Here is a 22,631-nt window from a genome sequence, read left to right on the forward strand (position 1 = left end):
CATTTTCATTCCTTCTCATGAGTATCTGTAAAATTATGTTTATGATAGATTTAACATCACATCATAATTGTTCAGATGAGCTGCGCTGCAGTGCGTTGTGTTGACACTACTTGCACTGACACAGTGTATTTAATTGTGTAATGTTCATGTGAAGTTTGCATAATTAATGCGTGCCAGAGATTTTGAACATTTCCAAATTTTCTGTGCGCACTTGCATGAAACCGCACACAGTTTAGAACAGTTTACAACAACAAAGTGCTGTTTGCTGCCTTGCACCAGACAGTTTTCTTTACAAAATTTGGATTCTCGCTACAGTAATTCAGATTAGACACGTTGGACTGTATTTTAATGGTGGACATAAAAATTAATTTCTCAGCCTTCTCAGGAGCCCTTTTGGGGTGCGTCTGACCACACCTTGATATTTAAGAGCTGGGAAATACCAGTGGATTTACTGTGTTCATTAGGCATCAGCATACAGTGCATCTGGAAAGTATTCACAGTGATTCACTTTTTCCACATTTTGTTATGTTACAGCCTTATTCCAAGCACACTGTACAGTAAATTTAAGAAACAGATCTATTTTAAGAGTGTTGTGGACCATCGCTGCATTTAAGAATGCTATTCTGTTACACCCAAAACCCAACTGACCAGTTTCACAATGCATCGTGCTCCTGGCGGTGGATCATCAGAGGTGCTTCTGGTGTCAACATCGACCGTCTGGGCTCTGACTGACTGAAGCCTGTTTCACGCTAGATGTGTGGCGGCTGCAGAATGTGTTGATTTTCATTTTGGTGGGTGTGTTAAAAGGTTATTACAGCTTGCATCCTGCAAAAATGAAAGAAGACTCCCCTTAGCTTTTAGGGGAGGTGATGGTCTAGTGGTTTAAGGTGTTGGACTTGAGTCCAGAAGATCATGGGTTCAAATCCCCGCCTGACTGGAAAATCACTAAGGGCCCTTGGGCAAGGCCTTTAATCCCCTATTGCTCCCGGTGAGTAGTGAGCGCCTTGTATGGCAGCACCCTGACATCGGGGTGAATGTGAGGCATAATTGTAAAGCGCTCTGAGCGTCTGATGCAGATGGAAAAGCGCTATATAAATGCAGTCCATTTAGCTTTTTGGTTGGCCCGTGAATTCTGGGTTGCAGGCAGAATAGATGTACAATTATGTGAATAATTCAAATGTGAAAATCATCAGGATTTTATTCCTGGAAACCACCTGTAAAGCAGTCCCGCCGGTCCATGCCTTCCGCCGATGGGAGGCGGAGTGACAGGGTGATTGCACCTTCAGCCACAGCACAAGATCAAAAAGCTATGAAACGAATAAATCTATTAGAATCACAGCTATGAGTTGTTTACATCTGCTGTATAAAGTAAACACATAGCAATGGGGTGGACCATCCTCTTGTGGGTTTCCAATATCTACAACTTCCTATGATGCTCTGTGTATTTTGGCTATCTCTACCAACTAATAATTCTTGTATCATATGGCGAAACTGGCTAATTTATTACAATGAGGAAGAGAAATATGATCTGAAGCTATATCATTAAGTCCTTCTCAAATAGTCAAATGTACAGCAAGAAACACAATTAGCTACCCAAAGCCTTCAAATTTCTAACTGAAAATAATGGTCTTTGCTCATTACCTGCAAAAAAGAATTAAACCAACAACCACTACCCTGTGAAGCATTCAGGAATTTGTCCATGGTGATAAATGCTGAGCAAAGGTAAACAACAGAGTAAAGCCATAATGGTACCTATTAAGCACTGCATTATCTCCTGGACCAACTCATAACCTCTTCCTCTCCCATATCAGCTACAAGCAGTTATTAGATGTAATAAATAGTGGACTTATCCAAACAGGGGCATCGTTCTAGTCTAAAGTAATCACACTCCGAACAGCGGGGTCAGGAATTGGCCAATCCTGTGATGACGGCTTTTTTTGAAGATACATTCCTGAATCAGCTTATTCTCCCATCTCCATACCTGACCTCAGAACTTCAGGATGAAGCTTCTTTTACAACCATATTAGATATTCACTTATTACATTCTCCTAAATGATGGTGTGGCATTACAGCTAAGTCCATCCCAGAATCTGTCTGCTCCAACCCTGTCCATCGTATTTTACCCACTGATGAAGACTCATGCTAAAAACATGATGTTATATGGTATTGGTTAACTGTGTGTGTGTGTGTGTGTGTGTGTGTGTGTGTGTGTGTGTGTGTGTGTGTGTGTGTGTGTGTGTGTGTGTGTGTGTGTGTGTGTGTGTGTGTGTGTGTGTGTGTGTGTGTGTGTGTGTGTGTGTGTGTGTGTGTGTGTGTGTGTGTATGAGACAACAGGGACAACAGGAAAAGCTTATTGCTTATTACAGTTGATGTTTTCCAGAGCGCACGACTGTCATGTCCAACGTGAAGAAAAAAAATTCAGTCTGTTCTTTGTGTCGTATTTAAAAACTTGGCCTCAGTGTTGCCCTCTCCATTGTGCTGTTATAAACCCAAAGAAAATTATTTTTCACTTCTAATGGCCTTTTTCTACTCCACAAACCTAGCACAACTCGGCTCGACTCTACTCTTTTTTTTTTTTTTTTTTTGCTTTTCCATTAGGGATAGTACCTGGTACCTGGTGTTTTTTTGGTATCTGCTCAGGAGTGGTTCAAATCAAGCCGAGCCGATACTAAAACGTGACATCAATAGGCTGCCGGCCACTGATTGGTCAGAGAATGTCGTCACTGAGTGCCCCGCCCGACACAAGAATCAAACCCGTCATTTGTAAATACTTGCTGTGGTGTTACAGCGACAGTTTCTTTTGTTTCACGGCGAGTTATGTTTTTACTCGCACAAAACCACAGCATGATCCGTGGATGAGTTGCAGACTTTTCTGTGTTTGGTGGCAGAAGAGAGAATACAGAGAGAGCTGGATGAAGTGAGAAGATTTCCCAGTTTTGTGCCGCTCATGCCTCACCAGACATTACAGCAACGCAGAGAAAAGCCAAAAAGTGATTTCAGGACCACAACGGCCAGAGTGGGTCAGACCATAAGGGCTGGAAATGGTTCGACCACACGAACACCATTTACGGTCACCGACCGGTGCGCACCGGGAGGCAGAATGACCGCGACTCAGCCACGGAGGTGAGGATGGTAAGTGACTTTGAATAGACTTTATAGTCTGTAGTCTGACTGAAAGCACCGTTTAATGTTACGTATCCCATTGGCAGTAAGAGCACTTTAACAAACAAGGATATTTTGAGTCTAAACTTGTGCTAAAGTAACATTGTTGACTCATATATGCAGAAACAGTGAGCTTGCTAGTTAGCTCTGATTGCTAACTAGTGAGCTAGCTAACTCTGTGCTCAGCTTGAAAGTATTCACTTCTAACAAAAAACCTGGACACCTAACATCAGCATGTCAACAGTGAACATGTACATGTAAACATGTCGCCATGTCCTGCTGTGCTAATAATAAAGTCGTGTGTATTTACTGAAGAATCCACTTCCAGAAGCGAGGAGGGTTCAGCCCTGCCCTCAGATGACTCAACCAGGCTCCTCTGACCCGTCACCAGCTTCATCAACGTGTAGATCATACAGCAAAATGTTATCACGGGTAAGAATAAATGTCTTCATGTAGCTTTTAGCTCCCAAATACTATATTATTGTGGAGCCTGTTCCAGCAGTACAATCTGTCCATCCTGAGTGAGACTGAGGCTGAAACTGAACTGGGCCCAGAGTGATCAACACATATGATTGACCCTCGATGACACCTGCTCTTCTTAATTTGCTCTTCTTTTAGTTGCAGTAAACAGTTTGACGTATGTGACTATTATAATTTTGTTTCACTTCAGGCTAAGTCAACAGTAAAAAACATTTATCACTGATGTTTTGGTGCAATGATGGTTCATTTCTAAGAATTTTTAATTTGGGATTTGCCACTCCAAAAGACAATGCACACTACACCTGGCTGAATCTTTACAAAGATGCTGTAATAATCATGTTTAAACTGAGATTTTAGCAAATGGTATTTAACATAAACAAAAAGGTTTAAACACTTCTTCAGTGATAACACCATTACATCAAGGAGTTCTGGCTGTACGAGGATTATGGTTTAATGAGATTTAACATGAAGTAATTTATTCAGATATTTTTGAACAACCAGTTTTAGTGTCCGTTTACTCCCATTTACATTTATGGCCTCATTAAACGTAAAACTTATTTTACTACTGGATTATGCTTAAACAGGTTTCCAGTCTTTCTGCATTTAATTTTGGTCAGTAAACCTTGGTAACCTTTACAAATCAAATTTATGTGGCACAAAAGTGGAGACATTTCTGCAGAAAGCACATATCATGTCATAATGTCACATTTGCAGACAATATGGCCGTGGTGGGACTAATCTCTCACAATGATAAGGTAGAGTACCGGCAAGAGGTTCAAAATCTGGAGGTGTGGTGCAGAGCCAACAATGTCTGCATAAATGTGATGAAGACAAAGGAAGTGATCGTGGACTTCAGGAGGAGGAACCACTCCCCCCCACATCGCAGGCACAGCTGTACAGGTGGTATCCAGTTTCAAGTACCTGGGTCTGCACATTGCTGACTAGGGATGTGAATCTTACAACAACTCGCGATTCAATTCGATACCGATTCTTGGGGTGACAATTCGATTCAGAATCGATTTTCGATTCAAACCGATTCTCAATTCACAATCAATACTCTTTGTAACAAAGAGTACCAATTACAGAATTACCTACATTCCTCTAAGCTTGAAAGAGCTCTGAGAAATAGTTGTATTACTTAAAAAATGTTTATGTTTCAGAAAATTTAGCTTTACAAGGTTAATCAAGTGATTCTAAAGACGTAAATTTAGTTATCCTCTGTGCTCATTCAGAATTGGCTGGCAGTTTAGTGAAGTCAAGTCAAGCTCCTTGTTACACGGCAAATAATAAAATCCAAAATGCGCCCAAACATTTGCCTTCAGCGAAGACGGTGCTGGCTGAATTAGCTCTTCATCTGCCATGCTAAGCTGCAGTTCACAAATGTTTGAAGCACGCCGGACCCTCCCCTAGCGGGGATGCTGCAGTACGGAGGCCGTAGCCTGACAAACAGTACACGCAGTGAGTAAGCAAGAAAATGTTTAAAAAATGTTTTTTAAAAACAGATTCTTGGACATTTTGGATCGAATCAGAATCTTAATAAATAAGAATCACGATTCGGACGTAAATCGATTTTTTCCGGCACCCCTATTAATGACATCCTCACCTGGTGAAACAACACAGCCAGCTTCCCGAAAAAGGCCCAGCATTGCCTCTACATTCTGAGCAAGCTGAAATATGCTAGACTTGCCCCCCTGCTTGTGTCTCCTTCTACATGTGTGGTGGAGAGTGTCCTTACCCAGTCCATCACCGTGTGGTATGGTCACTGCTATGCAGTGAACAGGAAGGCTCTGCAGTGCATGGTGAAAGCTACACAGAAGATCATCGGCGTAACCTTCCTTCTATCAGTGACATTTACTATATCAGCCGCTGCAGGAGCAGGGCCTCCAGTATTATGAAGGACCCCTGTCACCCCGTCCATGGACTGTGTGTGTTCCTCTGCCCTCAGGGACAAGGCCACGCAGCATCAAGGCCAGAACCTCCCGTCTGCGGTCCAGCTTCTTTCCGCAAGCTATCAGACTGATGAACAAGACGTCAAACATCTAATACAACACTACTAAACAGGACTGAGTGCAGTATGGTCACAATTCACTTTTTGCAGTTCACCACACTGGTTCTTCTGTTTAACTTACTTTAGATTTAACTTTTTAACTTATGTTTAACTTATTGTATCTTTGATTTGCATATATTTTGCATATCTTTTACTTTTTTTAGCTTTCATGCCTTCACTGGGCCTCGAGTACAGAATTTCGTTCTTTCCGTGTATTACTTGCTGGAATGACAATAAATGAACCTTGACCTTGATGTTAAAATAGGATGGGGGGAGGGTGTCCAGTTATAATAATGTTTAATATGCAGTTATTTTTATCTTTACTTGGCAAGTCCCTAGCTATTACTACTTCACCTCTGCAACAACAACAACTACTTGAAACACTGCAACAGTTGTAGTTACTGCTGTGCTGCTGCTCGCTGGTGCAATCATAACCTAAGTGTGCAGACGGCTTCCTGCCTGCTCTGCTTTGCAGGTCACCACTGAGGTCAGTGCCACAATATGATACCAGAAAGCATAGTGCAGAAGAAAATAAGCTAAAAGAAGGCAGGGTTGTCAACGTGTTAGCATACTATTTTGCAAAAACATTACTTCAATTTCCAGAATGCTAAAATGCTCATGAATTGCATGATGATTCATGTAGAAATCAAAATTGTCACCTGTCCATTATGATGCAGGGCCATTATGCAGGAGAAGTGATACGCTGTAATAAGTAGGCAAAAGAGCACCTGATGACACTTTTCTCTGCAGTGGCAAGAAGTGACAGAGATGTTTAGCAGTATGGTGTCTTAAAAAAGGGCGGGGGGGGGGGGGGGGGGGGAGAGATATAAACCCATTTAGCACAAGTGGTGTTGATACATCTCCTGATTATTCCAAGCTTGAACATTTGTTTTTTGTTGCAACTATGTCATGTAACAAGAAGCAAAATTAATTTAATCACTGCATTGATTTATTTATAATGCAAACAGCATTATCGAGCACAGGCTATCGGTGTCGCAGACCGAACAGTCCGCCCCTAAAAATCGGTCCACCTTTTGCATCTGCGCATGCGTCATTTCGGAGCTCTGGCGCTTGTCTAAGACAGTCTCCTCACCCTAAGCAATCAAATGGATTAATGGTATTATTAACATCAGGTGATAAAGGTAAACCCTCTTAAATCATTCTAAACTCAGTTTAAAGCAGAAACAAGGCCATTTTAAGCAGAAACTGCGAAATTTCGGGACGCTTTGAAATGGCCGAGGCGCAGTGAATGTATCAGCTAGCAGCTCGTTTAGCTGCAGCACTCAGATCGCTTCTGCCGCCTTTTATGTTGAAATAATGCTGAATTCATGTGGTAATAACTTGTAAAAAAGATTCAGATATCTGTTGATGACTGACGTGCAGTTTTAAGCAGAAATTAGGTTTTAATCCCTGAACTGTGGCTAATGACGCATGCACAGATGCAAAAAGCGGTTGGTTGGCAATACCGGGTGAAACAATTTATCAGGTACAAACATCTCAATGAAAACTGCTTCTTGTCTCCACTGTACAGACAAACATAGGTGAGGTAAGCATGCAGCGTACCTAAATATTTGAAAACTTGGTGTATTCTTTATTTTTAGCACAACTGTGTCTGAAAGCAGAAGTTAAAAGACTAATTAATGTTATTGTACCAGGCACAAAAAAGTAAACTGCTTTTGGTCCCAGCTGTACAGATGACAATGTCTGTTCAGTGGCTCTGTTGACTGTAATCAAATGTTTGAAAACTTGTTTGTAAAGCATTTAAAAAGATAATAACCTTACCATAGCATTCTGTCTTACTTGTTACCGTTCTTGTCGTGTAATGCAGTCCAAACAAATGTTGTGCCGAATTATAAGAAGGTTATATGGCTTCTTTTTATTGAAGAGTATGGCTTTTCAGTTTGTGAGCATTTTTTATTAAGTTTATTATTAAGATTACTAAATTCATTCATTCTCTAAGAAACAGAACATTCATCATTCAAATCTTGGTCTTCATCCAGCTTAATGGTGCACTGCTTTCACTTTTTGCTTCATATTATGAAACAGTACTTCATTCAATGTACAGAAGCAGCTTTTCATGTGTGTAGATGGTGGCATCTTGTGTTCACGGATTATAACGCAGTATTTTTTATATATAGGTCACTTCAGAAAATGAGTCGCAGAACTTCACAAACTGGGAGGGGGTGAATGTGATATTGTGGAAAATACGGTACTTAAGGGCTCTTAAAACAGAGGGACTATAAATACAAATGGCTGTAATTCCTAAATGGCGAATACAATATATTTTAAACCCTTTGAATGAGGCAAAATTATGTCACTGTCCAACTACTTGTGGACCCGACCGTACATGTAAATAGTAAGTTCGAAGTTGTCATTCGCCTTTTAGTTGTGCCATTACAAACCAGTGAAGCCTGTAGATACTAGATGTATTGCTTATATCCACAACAGTCATGATGTTGATGCCTAGTTGACCTAACTGAGCATCAGCCTGATGGCCTGATTGATTAATACGAGCTCTCTAAAAACCTCCTGGCTACAGTGAACTGGGGTCACACAGAGTGCCAAATTAAAGCTGTAAACAATGCACTAAAGACAGCACTGGAAACACACACACAGATACACACAAATATGCATGCAAGAAGGCTGTTGCTTTGGGCAAGTGTGAGCAAAGAATGAACAAATTAAAAGCTGTGATTATTATGGGGAACAGCAGGAGGCAAGTCTTCAATTACTTAATTTAAGGGTGGGGTGGGAGGCAGGGGACCATACAGGACTTTGGACTTGAATATTAACTTGATGCAACAACAACAACAAATATGTTTTATGGTTTTATCTTCCAAGAGAAAAGAGCAGGGGATAAAATGAAGATGGAGCTGAGAAAGACCATGAGAGAGACAACCAAAAATGTAAAATGAGAGCGGCAGAGGTTCCACAAGGTGACGTTCTCTGGCCTGACATTTTGGGCAAATGCAATCAAAGTCCAGTGGAACTGAAAGGAGCCAGGCTGGCTGCAGAGATGCAGGAGAGAGCAAGAACAGATTGAGTGCGACACAAGGAGGAGGGAGAGCACTTTATGGCTGGACATGCACAAACTCGGAAATTAATTAGCCGGAGGGCAGAGAAAAGGCAATGTGTGTGTGTGCGTGTGTGTGCACGTGTGGTTACAGCATGAGCATTTTCCCAATCAGTCTGATGTAAACCAGCTGACACATACCAGTTTGTGGTGTGTGTGTGTGTGTGTGTGTGTGTGTTTGTGTGTGTATCCTTGTATGGTTTTATGGGCTTTCTGGTGATGTGTCTGTGGCAATCAGCAGACCCCGAAATGTTTAAGTGGTGAGGTAGAGACAGAACAACAAAAAAGTGACTTTGATGTTTTATGGTGGTCTAGTATCTGAAATAATAAACTTAAACACACACAGAGACACACTGAGACTGCTTTAGTCGTCCATGTGATAACCTTGTGGTGGGGATGTGAGGTTTGAAGTGGAAAGGAAGATTGGAAAGGTGAATGAGTGACAGCGAGAATGACCGAGAGATACAAAGAAGAGTGATGGCCAAGGACAGATAGACAGAGTGAAAGGGTGATAAGGAGAGATGGAGCTATCACAGAGGTGACCTACAACAGGCCTTCCAACACCACTAAAAAGAAGTCCTCGTCACACAGCACTGTGGGATATTTAACAGGTAGCAGCAGTGTTAAAACCTACACAGTGAAGCTTAAAAAAAAAAATTCACATGATCTCTGGGTCTTGTGGGAGCCAATTTTTTGATTTGCATATAAGATAGGTAATTAGGAATGGACTTTTTCATTAGGGGCAAGTCTGCTGTGATTAGACTGATCTTGTGTTTGGCTGTCACAAAAACTCTGATTCATGCTTTTGTGAATTCTAGAATTTGCTACTGTAATGTTTTATTTTCTGGCTTTCAACATTGCAGTATAATATTTTTCCCATGACCCAGAACACGGGCGTTGTAGTTTTCACTAGGATGAGGAAAGTCATTATATATATTCCTGGAGCTAACCTCTCTTCACTGGCTCCCACTCCATGTGAGGGCAGATGTCCAGACTTTTTTTAACCTATAAAATACTGAGTGATTATGCTCTTCCTCACCTTGCAGAATTTGTTATGCCTTATGTGCCGGCACATGCGCAGGGTCAAAGTTGCTGCAGGAGCAGGGTCTCCAGTATTATAAGGACCCCTGTCACCCAGTCCATGGACTGTGTCCCTCTGGCTTCAGGGAGAAGGCTTTCCAGCATCAAGGCCAGAACCTCCCGTCTGTGGCCCAGCTTCTTTCCGCAAGCTATCAGACTGATGAACAAAACGTCAAACACCTAATGCAACGCTACTAAATGGGACTGAGTGCAATACTGTCACAATTCACTTTTTGCAGTTCACCACATTGGCTCTTCTCTTTAATTTACATTAGGTTTAACTTTTTTAGTTATGTTTAACTTATTGTGTATTTTATTTGTATATATTTTGCATATCTTTTACTTTTGGGTCATATTTGTTTTACTAGTTTCAGAGGTCCTGCGATTTATAGTCCAGTGCGACTTATATACGGCAAATATAAATATATAAAAATATTACGAATTTACGACCACAAATGTTCTTTACAGCTAAAATGAGAAACACACCATTAAACTGCCTTTTTTGTTTTAAAAAAGAAATCAAATCAAATCAATTTCATTTCTATAGTGCCAAACCACAACAAACAGTTGCCCCAAGGTGCCTCACATTGCAAGGCAAAGCCATACAATAATTACAGAAAAACCCCAACTGTCAAAACGACCCCCTGTGAGCAAGCACTTGGCAACAGTGGGAAGGAAAAACTCCCTTTTAACAGGAAGAAACCTCCAGCAGAACCAGGCTCAGGGAGGGGCAGTCTTCTGCTGGGACTGGTTGGGGCTGAGGGAGAGAACCAGGAAAAAGACATGCTGTTGAGGGGAGCAGAGATCAATCACTAATGATTAAATGCAGAGTGGTGCATACAGAGCAAAAAGAGAAAGAAACACTCAGTGCATCATGGGAACCCCCCAGCAGTCTAAGTCTATAGCAGCATAACTAAGAGATGGTTCAGGGTCACCTGATCCAGCCCTAACTATAAGCTTTAGCAAAAAGGAAAGTTTTAAGCCTAATCTTAAAAGTAGAGAGGGTGTCTGTGTCCCTGATCCGAATTGGGAGCTGGTTCCAGAGGAGAGGAGCCTGAAAGCTGAAGGCTCTGCCTCCCATTCTACTCTTACAAACCCTAGGAACTACAAGTAAGCCTGCAGTCTGAGAGCGAAGCGCTCTATTGGGGTGATATGGTACTATGAGGTCCCTAAGATAAGATGGGACCTGATTATTCAAAACCTTATAAGTAAGAAGAAGAATTTGAAATTCTATTCTAGAATTAACAGGAAGCCAATGAAGAGAGGCCAATATGGGTGAGATATGCTCTCTGCTTCTAGTCCCTGTCAGTACTCTAGCTGCAGCATTTTGAATTAACTGAAGACTTTTCAGGGAACTTTTAGGACAACCTGATAATAATGAATTACAATAGTCCAGCCTAGAGGAAATAAATGCATGAATTAGTTTTTCAGCATCACTCTGAGACAAGACCTTTCTAATTTTAGAGATATTGCGCAAATGCAAAAAAGCAGTCCTACATATTTGTTTAATATGCGCATTGAAGGACATATCCCGATCAAAAATGACTCCAAGATTTCTCACAGTATTACTAGAGGTCAGGGTAATGCCATCCAGAGTAAGGATCTGGTTAGACACCATGTTTCTAAGATTTGTGGGGCCAAGTACAATAACTTCAGTTTTATCTGAGTTTAAAAGCAGGAAATTAGAGGTCATCCATGTCTTTATGTCTGTAAGACAATCCTGCAGTTTAGCTAATTGGTGTGTGTCCTCTGGCTTCATGGATAGATAAAGCTGAGTATCATCTGCGTAACAATGAAAATTTAAGCAATGCTGTCTAATAATACTGCCTAAGGGAAGCATGTATAAAGTGAATAAAATTGGTCCTAGCAAAGAACCTTGTGGAACTCCATAATTAACCTTAGTCTGTGAAGAAGATTCCCCATTTACATGAACAAATTGTAATCTATTAGATAAATATGATTCAAACCACCGCAGCACAGTGCCTTTAATACCTATGGCATGCTCTAATCTCTGTAATAAAATTTTATGGTCAACAGTATCAAAAGCAGCACTGAGGTCTAACAGAACAAGCACAGAGATGAGTCCACTGTCTGAGGCCATAAGAAGATAATTTGTAACCTTCACTAATGCTGTTTCTGTACTATGATGAATTCTAAACCCTGACTGAAACTCTTCAAATAGACCATTCCTCTGCAGATGATCAGTTAGCTGTTTTACAACTACCCTTTCAAGAATTTTTGAGAGAAAAGGAAGGTTGGAGATTGGCCTATAATTAGCTAAGATAGCTGGGTCAAGTGATGGCTTTTTAAGTAAAGATTTAATTACTGCTACCTTAAAAGTCTGTGGTACAAAGACAGATTGATCATATTTAAGATTGAAGCATTAATTAATGGTAGGGCTTCATTGAGCAGCCTGGTAGGAATGGGGTCTAATAGACATGTTGATGGTTTGGAGGAAGTAACTAATGAAAATAACTCAGACAGAACAATCGGAGAGAAAGAGTCTAACCAAATACCGGCATCACTGAAAGCAGCCAAAGAGAACGATATGTCTTTGGGATGGCTATGAGTAATTTTTCTCTAATAGTTAAAATTTTATTAGCAAAGAAAGTCATGAAGTCATTACTAGTTAAAGTTAAAGGAATGAGCTCTGACTCTTTGCCAGCCTGGCTACAGTGCTGAAAAGAAACCTGGGGTTGTTCTTATTTTCTTCAATTAGTGATGAGTAGTAAGATGTCCTAGCTTTACGGAGGGCTTTTTTTTATAGAGCAACAGACTCTTTTTCCAGGCTAAGTGAAGACCTTCTAAATTAGTGAGACGCCATTTCCTCTCCAACTTACGGGTTATCTGCTTTAAGCTGCAAGTTTGTGAGTTATACCACGGAGTCAGGCACTTCTGATTTAAGGCTCTCTTTTTCAGAGGAACTACAGCATCCAAAGTTGTCCTCAATGAGGATAGAAAACTATTGACGAGATAATCTATCTCACTCACAGAGTTTAGGTAGCTACTCTGCCCTGTATTGGTATATGGCATTGGAGAACATAAAGAAAGAATCATATCCTTAAACCTAGTTAGAGCGCTTTCTGAAAGACTTCTACTGTAATGAAACTTATTCCCCACTACTAGGTAGTCCATCAGAGTAAATGTAAATGTTATTAACAAATGATCAGACAGAAGGGGGTTTTCAGGGAATACTGTTAAGTCTTCAATTTCCATACCATAAGTCAGAACAAGATCTAAGGTATGATTAAAGTGGTGGGTGGACTCATTTACATTTTGAGCAAAGCCAATCGAGTCTAAAAATAGATTAAATGCAGTGTTGAGGCTGTCATTCTCAGCATCTGTGTGGATGTTAAAATCGCCCACTATAATTATCTTATCTGAGCTAAGCACTAAGTCAGACAAACGGTCCGAAAATTCACAGAGAAACTCACAGTAACGACCAGGAGGACGATAGATAACAACAAATAAAACTGTTTTTTGGGACTTCCAATTTGGATGGACAAGACTAAGAGACAAGCTTTCAAATGAATTAAAGCTCTGTCTGGGTTTTTGATTAATTAATACGCTGGAGTGGAAGATTGCTGCTAATCCTCCGCCTCGGCCCGTGCTACGAGCATTCTGGCAGTTAGTGTGACTCGGGGGTGTTGACTCATTTAAACTAACATATTCATCCTGCTGTAACCAGGTTTCTGTAAGGCAGAATAAATCAATATGTTGATCCATTATTATATCATTTACTAACAGGGACTTAGAAGAGAGAGATCTAATGTTTAATAGACCACATTTAACTGTTTTAGTCTGTGGTGCAGTTGAAGGTGCTATATTATTTTTTCTTTTTGAATTTTTATGCTTAAATAGATTTTTACTGGTTGTTGGTGGTCTGGGAGCAGGCACCATCTCTACGGGGATGGGGTAATGAGGGGATGGCAGGGGGAGAGAAGCTGCAGAGAGGTGTGTAAGACTACAACTCTGCTTCCTGGTCCCAACCCTGGATAGTCACAGTTTGGAGGATTTAAGAAAATTGGCCAGATTTCTAGAAATGAGAGCTGCTCCATCCAAAGTGGGATGGATGCCGTCTCTCCTAACAAGACCAGGTTTTCCCCAGAAGCTTTGCCAATTATCTATGAAGCCCACCTCATTTTTTGGACACCACTCAGACAGCCAGCAATTCAAGGAGAACATGCGGCTAAACATGTCACTCCCTTTCTTTCAAGAAGAAAGGTGAAATCTTCCTAACAGGGCTCGATTATGTTCAGCACGTGTTTAATTACCGAGTCGGGCCACGCTTAAAGAATTCTTTATGTGAGTGTTTGTGATAGCGTTATCATTTTGAGCTTTTCCTCGTGTCAGCTCCAGATAAAATATAATTAGCAATCTTGCTCACTTCAAGCAAATACATATGAATAAATGTCTTTATCAAACAGCAAACAGTGTCTAATGGCACAAGAACTTTCATACCTATTCCTGTGTGTTGTTATGGCACAAATGAACAGCTGTTCATTTCCACAGCAGAGTAATTTGATTGTAAATCTCATTTAAAACTGATCATACCATACATACTTTGGACCGCTCTGTCATTTTGGGAAATGTTCCACATAGAAAAGTAATTCACAAAAGGTCAGCGATGGGCTCAAAAACTCAGAGTGATAATCCACCATTAATTGTTATATTTGGAAAAGGAAAAGTCTCAAACAGCTGACTGTGCTCTGGAAAGAGATCAAATAAAACCCAGTCTGCCCTCTGATCACAAAACGGGCTCCCGGTGGGTTCATAGCTTGGAAGAAAGCCACCTGTGAGGTGGGCCTGCTGGGCCGTGCCTTCCACCAGCAGGAGGGGAGGTGACAGGACGACTGACCTGTGAGGGCAGTGTGTGCTGAGTGCGAACAGGTAGGATTTGCTACAACAAAAGACTGAAAAATCTGTACAGATTCTAATCCGTCTTAAGGCTTGATGAACAGAACATGATGTATCATCTGATGGCACCTGAACTACAGTATCTGAGGAAATCAAGGAATGATTTCAGCTCTAGTGACATACTCCATTAAGATCACCTAACCGGTATTTGCATGTGATGTTTTTGGCCTGATTTTGTAATAAAGGCAGCTGTGGCCTTGATGATCACAAGACCTAGTCTTTGGAAATGAAAGACACTGACATACAAGGTCATTTCAAACTGCATGCAACTTCAAGCACACATGCTCCTAGGATCAGACTATTCCCAGCAACACAGCCCAGACATGTCCAGCAGAACAATACTGCTTTTAGATTGTTGTGCTGCATCACAGTTAAACATCTAATAAATATATCAGTGGTGCAAGCAGTTAGTGTACTTCCCTTCCAAACATTTGTACACAAATTTTTGTAACAATCTAATTCCATTTATGTTTGCATGTCACAAAGAGTGCATTTTTTAAATTCAAGCTGTCATCCCCGAGGAGCTGCAACTAAATTACATTTTCAGAAATGTGTGTTTCTCTCATTGTTTTTTTTTAATTCAAAAAAGTGACATACAAGAGAATGAGACCTTAATGAACAGTTCAAGTACAATGTTTCTGTCAGAATCAAGACTGTACAATTGATTGCCTTTTCTTCACCATCAACATTACAATTTTCAAGATTATGACTGATTTTGTTATGAATATTGTTTCCTGTTTAACTCCAATCCAACTCCAATTTTCCCTCGCAGATGCACATATTTTTATATATTGATCTACGTATCTACTATATCTACATACTGCATATAATAAGATGTTCAAACAATTAATGGTTCCCTCTCTGTTAATGTTGCATTCATTACTGAAATAGCAAATTCTAAATAATTTTCCATGCAGCCATAATGTTGAAGTAAATAAATATGAAGCTAATCCTAGACACAGCTTTTAAAACAGTGACAATAACATAATCCTGAGCATGTGGTATTGCTTCACAATGCTTGCATGTCTATTCTGTGCATATTCGAATTTTAGACCGTTTGCCTTCACAGATGATATGAAGAACACAGACACACATACACATGCATATCATTTGCCATTACCATCAGCAGTAAAAGCAGGATATTAAGCTGTATTTCAAAGCAACAGCACCTCTGCTCCCATGCACCTCTCCTTTGAGGATATTAATCATTCCCACCTTTTCTCTTGATAGCTCTTGCACCCCCCTTTCTGTTACTCAATCACTTGCACTTTCTCTCTCAACCTATTCTGAATTGTGTACAGCAGGAACACTGACTATCAATTCTGTCACCACAGATGGAGTCGCATAAAACTTAACTTTAATTTCAAATGACAAGGTAAGAGAGGAGAGTAAAGATGAGAGAGGACGAGGATGAAGACAGTCACTGAAGAGCATATTGCATGTGTCTGACTGGAATTAACACGGCATAGCAATAGTTATGGACTTCGTTATGGATTATGGCTAACGCATTTGCATAGGGAGCAGGTCTTAAAGGTAATTACACGCTACTTTGAATCCAAGGCCCAGAAAAGGATCTTTCTCACATCATGCTTGTTAAGACTCAGAAGAAAAAAATATTGCTGAGGACTAAGCATAGGCTTACACACCAGTGCTCTCTGTGCTAATCATAATGAAATTTAAACTCATCTAGAAGGTAAGGACAAAAGCAATGAGATCATCAAAGAGAAAAATAGGGGCTTTTTCATGGAGTATTTTGCAGTTCTGATAGTTTGATGCTCTTAATTCATTTCAGATGTGGTTGAGAAAGATGCTCAAGAGTCTCCATTCGTGAAAGCCGAGATTTGAGTTTGCAGGATGGGGAAGAGTGTCTGATAAGACGTAGGGACATGTTGAGACATTTAAGTGGTCTGAGAGAGGGCAAAGGTGTGGGATGAATAATGGTCATGATTAATCCTGTAACAATGGTAGTAGTATATGTGCTTACTTATTTGTTTTATACCTTTTTCTGTCCTTGTTTTCATACTTACGTAAAAACCCCAACGGTCAAAACGACCCCCTGTGAGCAAGCAGTCCTACATATTTGTTTAATATGCGCTTTGAATGACATATCCTGATCAAAAATGACTCCAAGATTTCTCACAGTATTACTAGAGGTCAGGGTAATGCCATCCAGAGTAAGGATCTGGTTAGACACCATGTTTCTAAGATTTGTGGGGCCAAGTACAATAACTTCAGTTTTATCTGAGTTTAAAAGCAGGAAATTAGAGGTTAGAGGTCATTAGAAAATTAGAGCTTTACAATATAAAGTGCCTTGGGGCAACTGTTTGTTGTGATTTGGCGCTATATAAATAAAATTGATTGACTGATTGATTGACTTCACCCAGGGTCTTGATTTTTATGTGGTATGGGGCAGCACAGTCTCGTTTGAGCCCCTGCGTGATATTGTGGGATTTGATCACTTCCGGGGACAGCCTGCACAAACACAGCATCACTTCTATGGGAAAAATAGTGTACTGTTTTGTTTTCAGCTGCAATCACCCAAGCAGTCATGAAAAGTGCAGATTTTTTTCGGTTCCCAGTGGAGAAGGGAACACAAGGCAAATGGGAGAGGTCTCCGGAAGTACATTTATTGCGTCATATGAGCTTTCATTTTAACCCTTTAGCGTCCACCCTCAAACGAGACTACAGTACCCAATTGACTTACCCTTTCAATGGATACATAATAAGGCACACAATTTAGAGTACGTTCTTTTATGCCGCTATGTTCCTGTAGTAAGAAAAAACAAGATTGCTTTTATGTTCTAAAGAGGAATATATGCTAAGTAAATCACAATAAAAATATTACTGGGGGAAAAAAGACTGAGCTGAATGGGCATGTTTGGGGAAGATGCAAAACATTAAAATGAATTTTGTTTACATCTGTAATCATTGAGACTAGCAATTAAAGTAGTCATTAACAAAACATTTTAAAAATTGTCATGTATTCATCTGCTTACGCTGATTACATGATTGTCAACACTTAGTTGTCATGAGAACCAATAATGACTGGCACATAAAAATGGAAAGTTTTTTTTTCTTTTTGACTAGTTATTTCTTTCCATGGCAGTAGCACACAAAACAGCATGCCAAGTTCTGCAGAGTACAGAGAAATAAGAACAGCCTTTGTTTGTCACTGTCCATACATGCATACACATAATGTCTTCTCTGCATTTAACCCATACTAATTATAGTTACATACAATGCAACCACGAGGCACAGTGGGCAGCCGCAGTCCAGTGCCCGACCATTTCCTGGTTTTATCTCCAGACTTTAACCATTTATTCTGTCTACTTTAACCCTGTGGGAATCATTAACCAGATAGACACTTCCTCTTCAAGCTCCCACAAAATCTCCAAATCACCATGATTACAAGTGTGTGTGTGTTATCTGTGTGTGAATCAGGGGAAAACCTAGACCCTGAAAAGGCCTAAGATAAATTAACCAATGTAAACCAGTCACACAGTAATGAGGTTAACATAAAACCGATAGCCCTGACCTTCCTCTTCTGAAATCTCACAAGCAAAGCAATGATGACCTACTCCAAAGAAACAACTTCCTGACAAAACATGTTCAAGGGGTTACATTGTACACCTACTCAATAAGCTAACAGGTCATTGGGAGTCTTAAAAAGCACATTAAATGCATATACCCATTTGATTTTTCATAAAACTGACTATATTTGCTTTGTAATGAAATTTAATTCTTACAAAATATATTTATTTCTGTTCACAAGATTACAGCTAATTTTACTGTTGGTACTTACTTTGGTTTGGGGGGGGTCACCCAAAAGCACAAGACAAAGCACATTTCAAGAGCTATTTAGACTGACCAAGAACAAGTGTAAAAAGCACTCAGGCCCAACTGTTTACTTTTTTCTACTTATTATCTAATTATTAAGGAATTAAAAGGTGACAGCAGGAAGTGTAAAATGTGCTACAATCAACATCTGGTGACCCCAAGCATGGAAGGGGAAAAATGGTATTGTTCACTTGTTCTTATTTTGAAGCTGTCCACTACCCAAAGGTCACGATGGAAAATTAACCACCGGAAATAATCTTTTGAAAATTAAACTGCGCAATTTCACTCACAGTATGCACAGAGTGGTGAAAATAATTTCTGACTTGTCTGAAAGCATCAAGAAGAAACAAATACTAAATGAAAAATGCAACAGAGTAGCTATGCATTAAAGAAGAATTTAATTTTAGTGATAGAAACGTATTACAAACTGTAAATGTCAAGAATATAAATTTAAAACTGTTGAGAAGGAAATGAGGTGGCAACTTCCACTGGAAGAAAAAAGTGTCAGTTGTGTCCAAAACCCCTAGTCTCTTACACAAAGTCTAAATGGCTTATGACGGTGTGTAACAGCATTTAGTCAGGTCTCACCAAAAGCTCTTTAGCAAAGTTTAAAGCTGCCTTGATGTTTCCTGATCGATACCTGGCCATAACTCAAATCGCCCGTCAAGCAATATTACTGTATCCTGGGCACACTCTCAAATGCAATGCAAATACACAAACACATACTTGAGTACGTTTTCATGAGCTTAGACAGTGTTTTTGATCAATACCTGGCTATAGATCAAACACCTTTCTTGGTTTATGGCTAACCTTTCCAAACCTCATTCCAGGCACACACACAATAACTCATGTCTTACTTGAGACTGCGGCTTTGACTGCATCTATGAAATTGATAAGTGCTCTTAAATGCAAAATGACAGTTTAAGAACCTTGTTTTTGTACTGCTGCATAGTCAAAATGTCTCATAAAAACACAAAGCACTTTTCTCAGGAGGTAACTTCAGAGCCGGTGGCAAAGAAATCCACAACCAACCAAACTGGCAGTTAAACATGCAAAACTGCACAAGTTCGCTTTACATAATCAAGTGTTGAAATGTAACAAGGGCCAACAGAACAAAGAGAAACAGCTTTTGTGTCAGGTATTACGTATGCCATACATAGAAATTTACACATGAAATTCACTTTTTGGTCCTTTTGTACACCTGAGACATGGCATGACATTTTCTTGCTCAAATGACACATGTAATCACTATAAAACAAATAGCAATAGCTATAACCAATTTGTTAAAGACATATTTCTATGTTAAGATCATGTAAAACTGTGCACACCGCTATCAAAAATAAAAAACAACTAGAGCACCGTGTTTGTAGAGCGCAGACCTTCGCCAACACCAATTTCTAATTACACAAATTTTTACCTTGGAAAAAAAAAATCAAGGTCAAAGTCCTGTTAGAAGTGGCTTTTCATAAAGTAAAATATGATTCAAAATACAGATCAAAAGGGCTTTTCAACATTAAAATCAAATGTCCAGTAATTCCACAATACCGATCAGATGTAGATCAAAATTAGTGTATTCACTGAGAGTACCAGTTTGCACCGCACTGTCACAAATGAGAGTGATTTGGGCATTTTTGATCGAGATATAATGCAAAATGTACACAAATGGGCCTTTCGATATTACTACCCCAATTCCAATGAAGTTGGGACGTTGTGTTCATATATAGTGCTGTGCGACTTTGAATTTTACTACATTGTTGTATGTCGTGATGATTTTCTTTCATTTCATCAGTGGGTCAACAGAAAATCAAATTAGAATCCTAGAAATGTCCAAAAAAATTATTAGAATTAGAATGAATTAGAAAAATTAGAATTAGAAATGTCCAAAAAAGTAAAAGGAAAGAAGAGTTCTATCTGTTCGGATCCGGTTACAACCTAATCTACTGAGCAGAGTTGGACAACCCCAATTCCCATGAAGTTGGGACGTTGTGTAAAATGTAAATAAAAACAGAATACAATGATTTGCAAATCCTCTTCAACCTATATTCAACTGAATACACCACAAAGACAAGATATTTAATGTTCAAACTGATAAACTTTATTGTTTTTGTGCAAATATTTGCTCATTTTGAAATGGATGCCTGCAATATGTTTCAAAAAGCTGGGACAGTGGTATGTTTACCACTGTGTTACATCACCTTTCCTTCTAACAACACTCAATAAGCATTTGGGAACTGAGGACACTAATTGTTGAAGCTTTGTAGGTGGAATTCTTTCCCATTCTTGCTTGATGTACGGCTTCAGTTGTTCAACAGTCCGGGGTCTCCTTGTCGTATTTTGCGCTTCATAATGTGCCACACATTTTCAATGGGCGACAGGTCTGGACTGCAGGCAGGCTATTCCAGTACCTGCACTCTTTTACTATGAAGCCACGCTTCATTTTTTTACTATGAAGCCACGCTGTTGTAACATGTGCAGAATATGGCTTGGCATTATCTTGCTGAAATAAGCAGGGACGTCCCTGAAAAAGACTTTGCTTGGATGGCAGCATCTGTTGCTCCAAAGCCTGGATGTACCTTTCCGCATTGATGGTGCCATCACAGATGTGTAAGTTGCCCATGTCATGGGCACTAACACACCCCCATACCATCACAGATGCTGGCTTTTGAACTTTGCGCTAGTAACAATCTGGATGGTCTTTTTCCTCTTTTGACCGAAGGACACGACGCCCATGATTTCCATAAACAATTTGAAATGTGGACTCATCAGACCACAGCACACTTTTCCACTTTGCGTCTGTCTATTTCAAATCAGTTCAGGCCCAGAGAAGGCGGTGGTGTTTCTGGATGTTGTTGATGTATGGCTTTCGCTTTGCATGTTAGAGTTTTAGCTTGCACTTGTAGATGTAGTGACAAACTGTGTTAACTGACAATAGTTTTCTGAAGTGTTCCTGAGCCCACGCGGTAAGAGCGTTTACACAATGATGTTGGTTTTTAATGCAGTGCCACCTGAGGGATCAAAGGTCACGGGCATTTAATGTTGGCTTTCGACCTTGCCGCTTACATGTAGAAAGTTCTCCAGATTCTCTGAATCTTCTGATTATATTATGAAATGTCGATGATGGAATCCCTAAATTCCTTGCAATTGAACATTGAGAAACATTGTTCTTAAACTGTTGGAGTATTTTTTCATACAGTTGTTCACAAAGTGGTGATCCTCGCCTTGTTCACCTGTGGAATGTTCCAAACAGGTGTTCTTTGAGCATTCATCAACTTTCCCAGTCTTCTGTTACTCCTGTCCCAGCTTTTTTGAAATGTGTTGCAGGCATCCATTTCAAAATAAGCAAATATTTGCACAAAAACAAAAAAGTCAATCAGTTTGAACATTAAATATCTTTGTGGTGTATTCAACTGAAAATAGGTTGAAGAGGATTTGCAAATCATTGTATTCTGTTCTTAATTACATTTCACACAACGTCCCAACTTCATTGGAATTGGGAATGTAAATTCAAATGGCCAAAAAAATCCACAATCCAGATTAGATTCAGATCAAACTTTGTGTTGTGGGTGCCAGTGAGTTGTGAGTGCCAGTCTGCATCTCACTTTCAAATATGAGAGTGATTGGGGCATGTTTGATTAAGATATAATGCCAAATATAGATTAAAAGGGGTTTTCAATGCTAAATTTAAATGGACACAAAATCTGTCATCTGGATTAGATCCAGATCAAACGTTGTTAGTCGATAAAAGACACCAGCCTACGTAACAGTCTCAAATATGAAAGAAATGCAATCTTTGTTGACAGGGTTATGAATTTTTGAAAATTTGTTCAATGTTAGGGCCCCTTCACACATAGTATGAATAAGTACAACTCAGGGAGAATGTAATTGCGTATGTAGATATTGTCGTAATTATTTATATAACTGTCCTGGCGGTGGTTTATGTGTTTGTAATGTGTGCACTGAGCTGTCATCCAGCTGTCAGTGTGCTGTGATCAGCTGACAGGCCCCTCCCCGTGCTGTGTGTGATCAGACCTGGCT

General features: G+C 39.8%; 1 protein-coding gene across 1 annotated transcript in view; it reads right to left on the reverse strand.

The window, feature by feature from the left end:
- Nucleotides 1-22,631, reverse strand: part of fbxl17 (F-box and leucine-rich repeat protein 17) — a 762,124-nt gene that overhangs the window by 68,887 nt on the left and 670,606 nt on the right. The gene's annotated exons all lie outside the window — the stretch shown is intronic.

Source organism: Thalassophryne amazonica, chromosome 5 (genome assembly GCF_902500255.1).
Source record: "Thalassophryne amazonica chromosome 5, fThaAma1.1, whole genome shotgun sequence".
Taxonomy (NCBI): Eukaryota; Metazoa; Chordata; class Actinopteri; order Batrachoidiformes; family Batrachoididae; genus Thalassophryne; species Thalassophryne amazonica.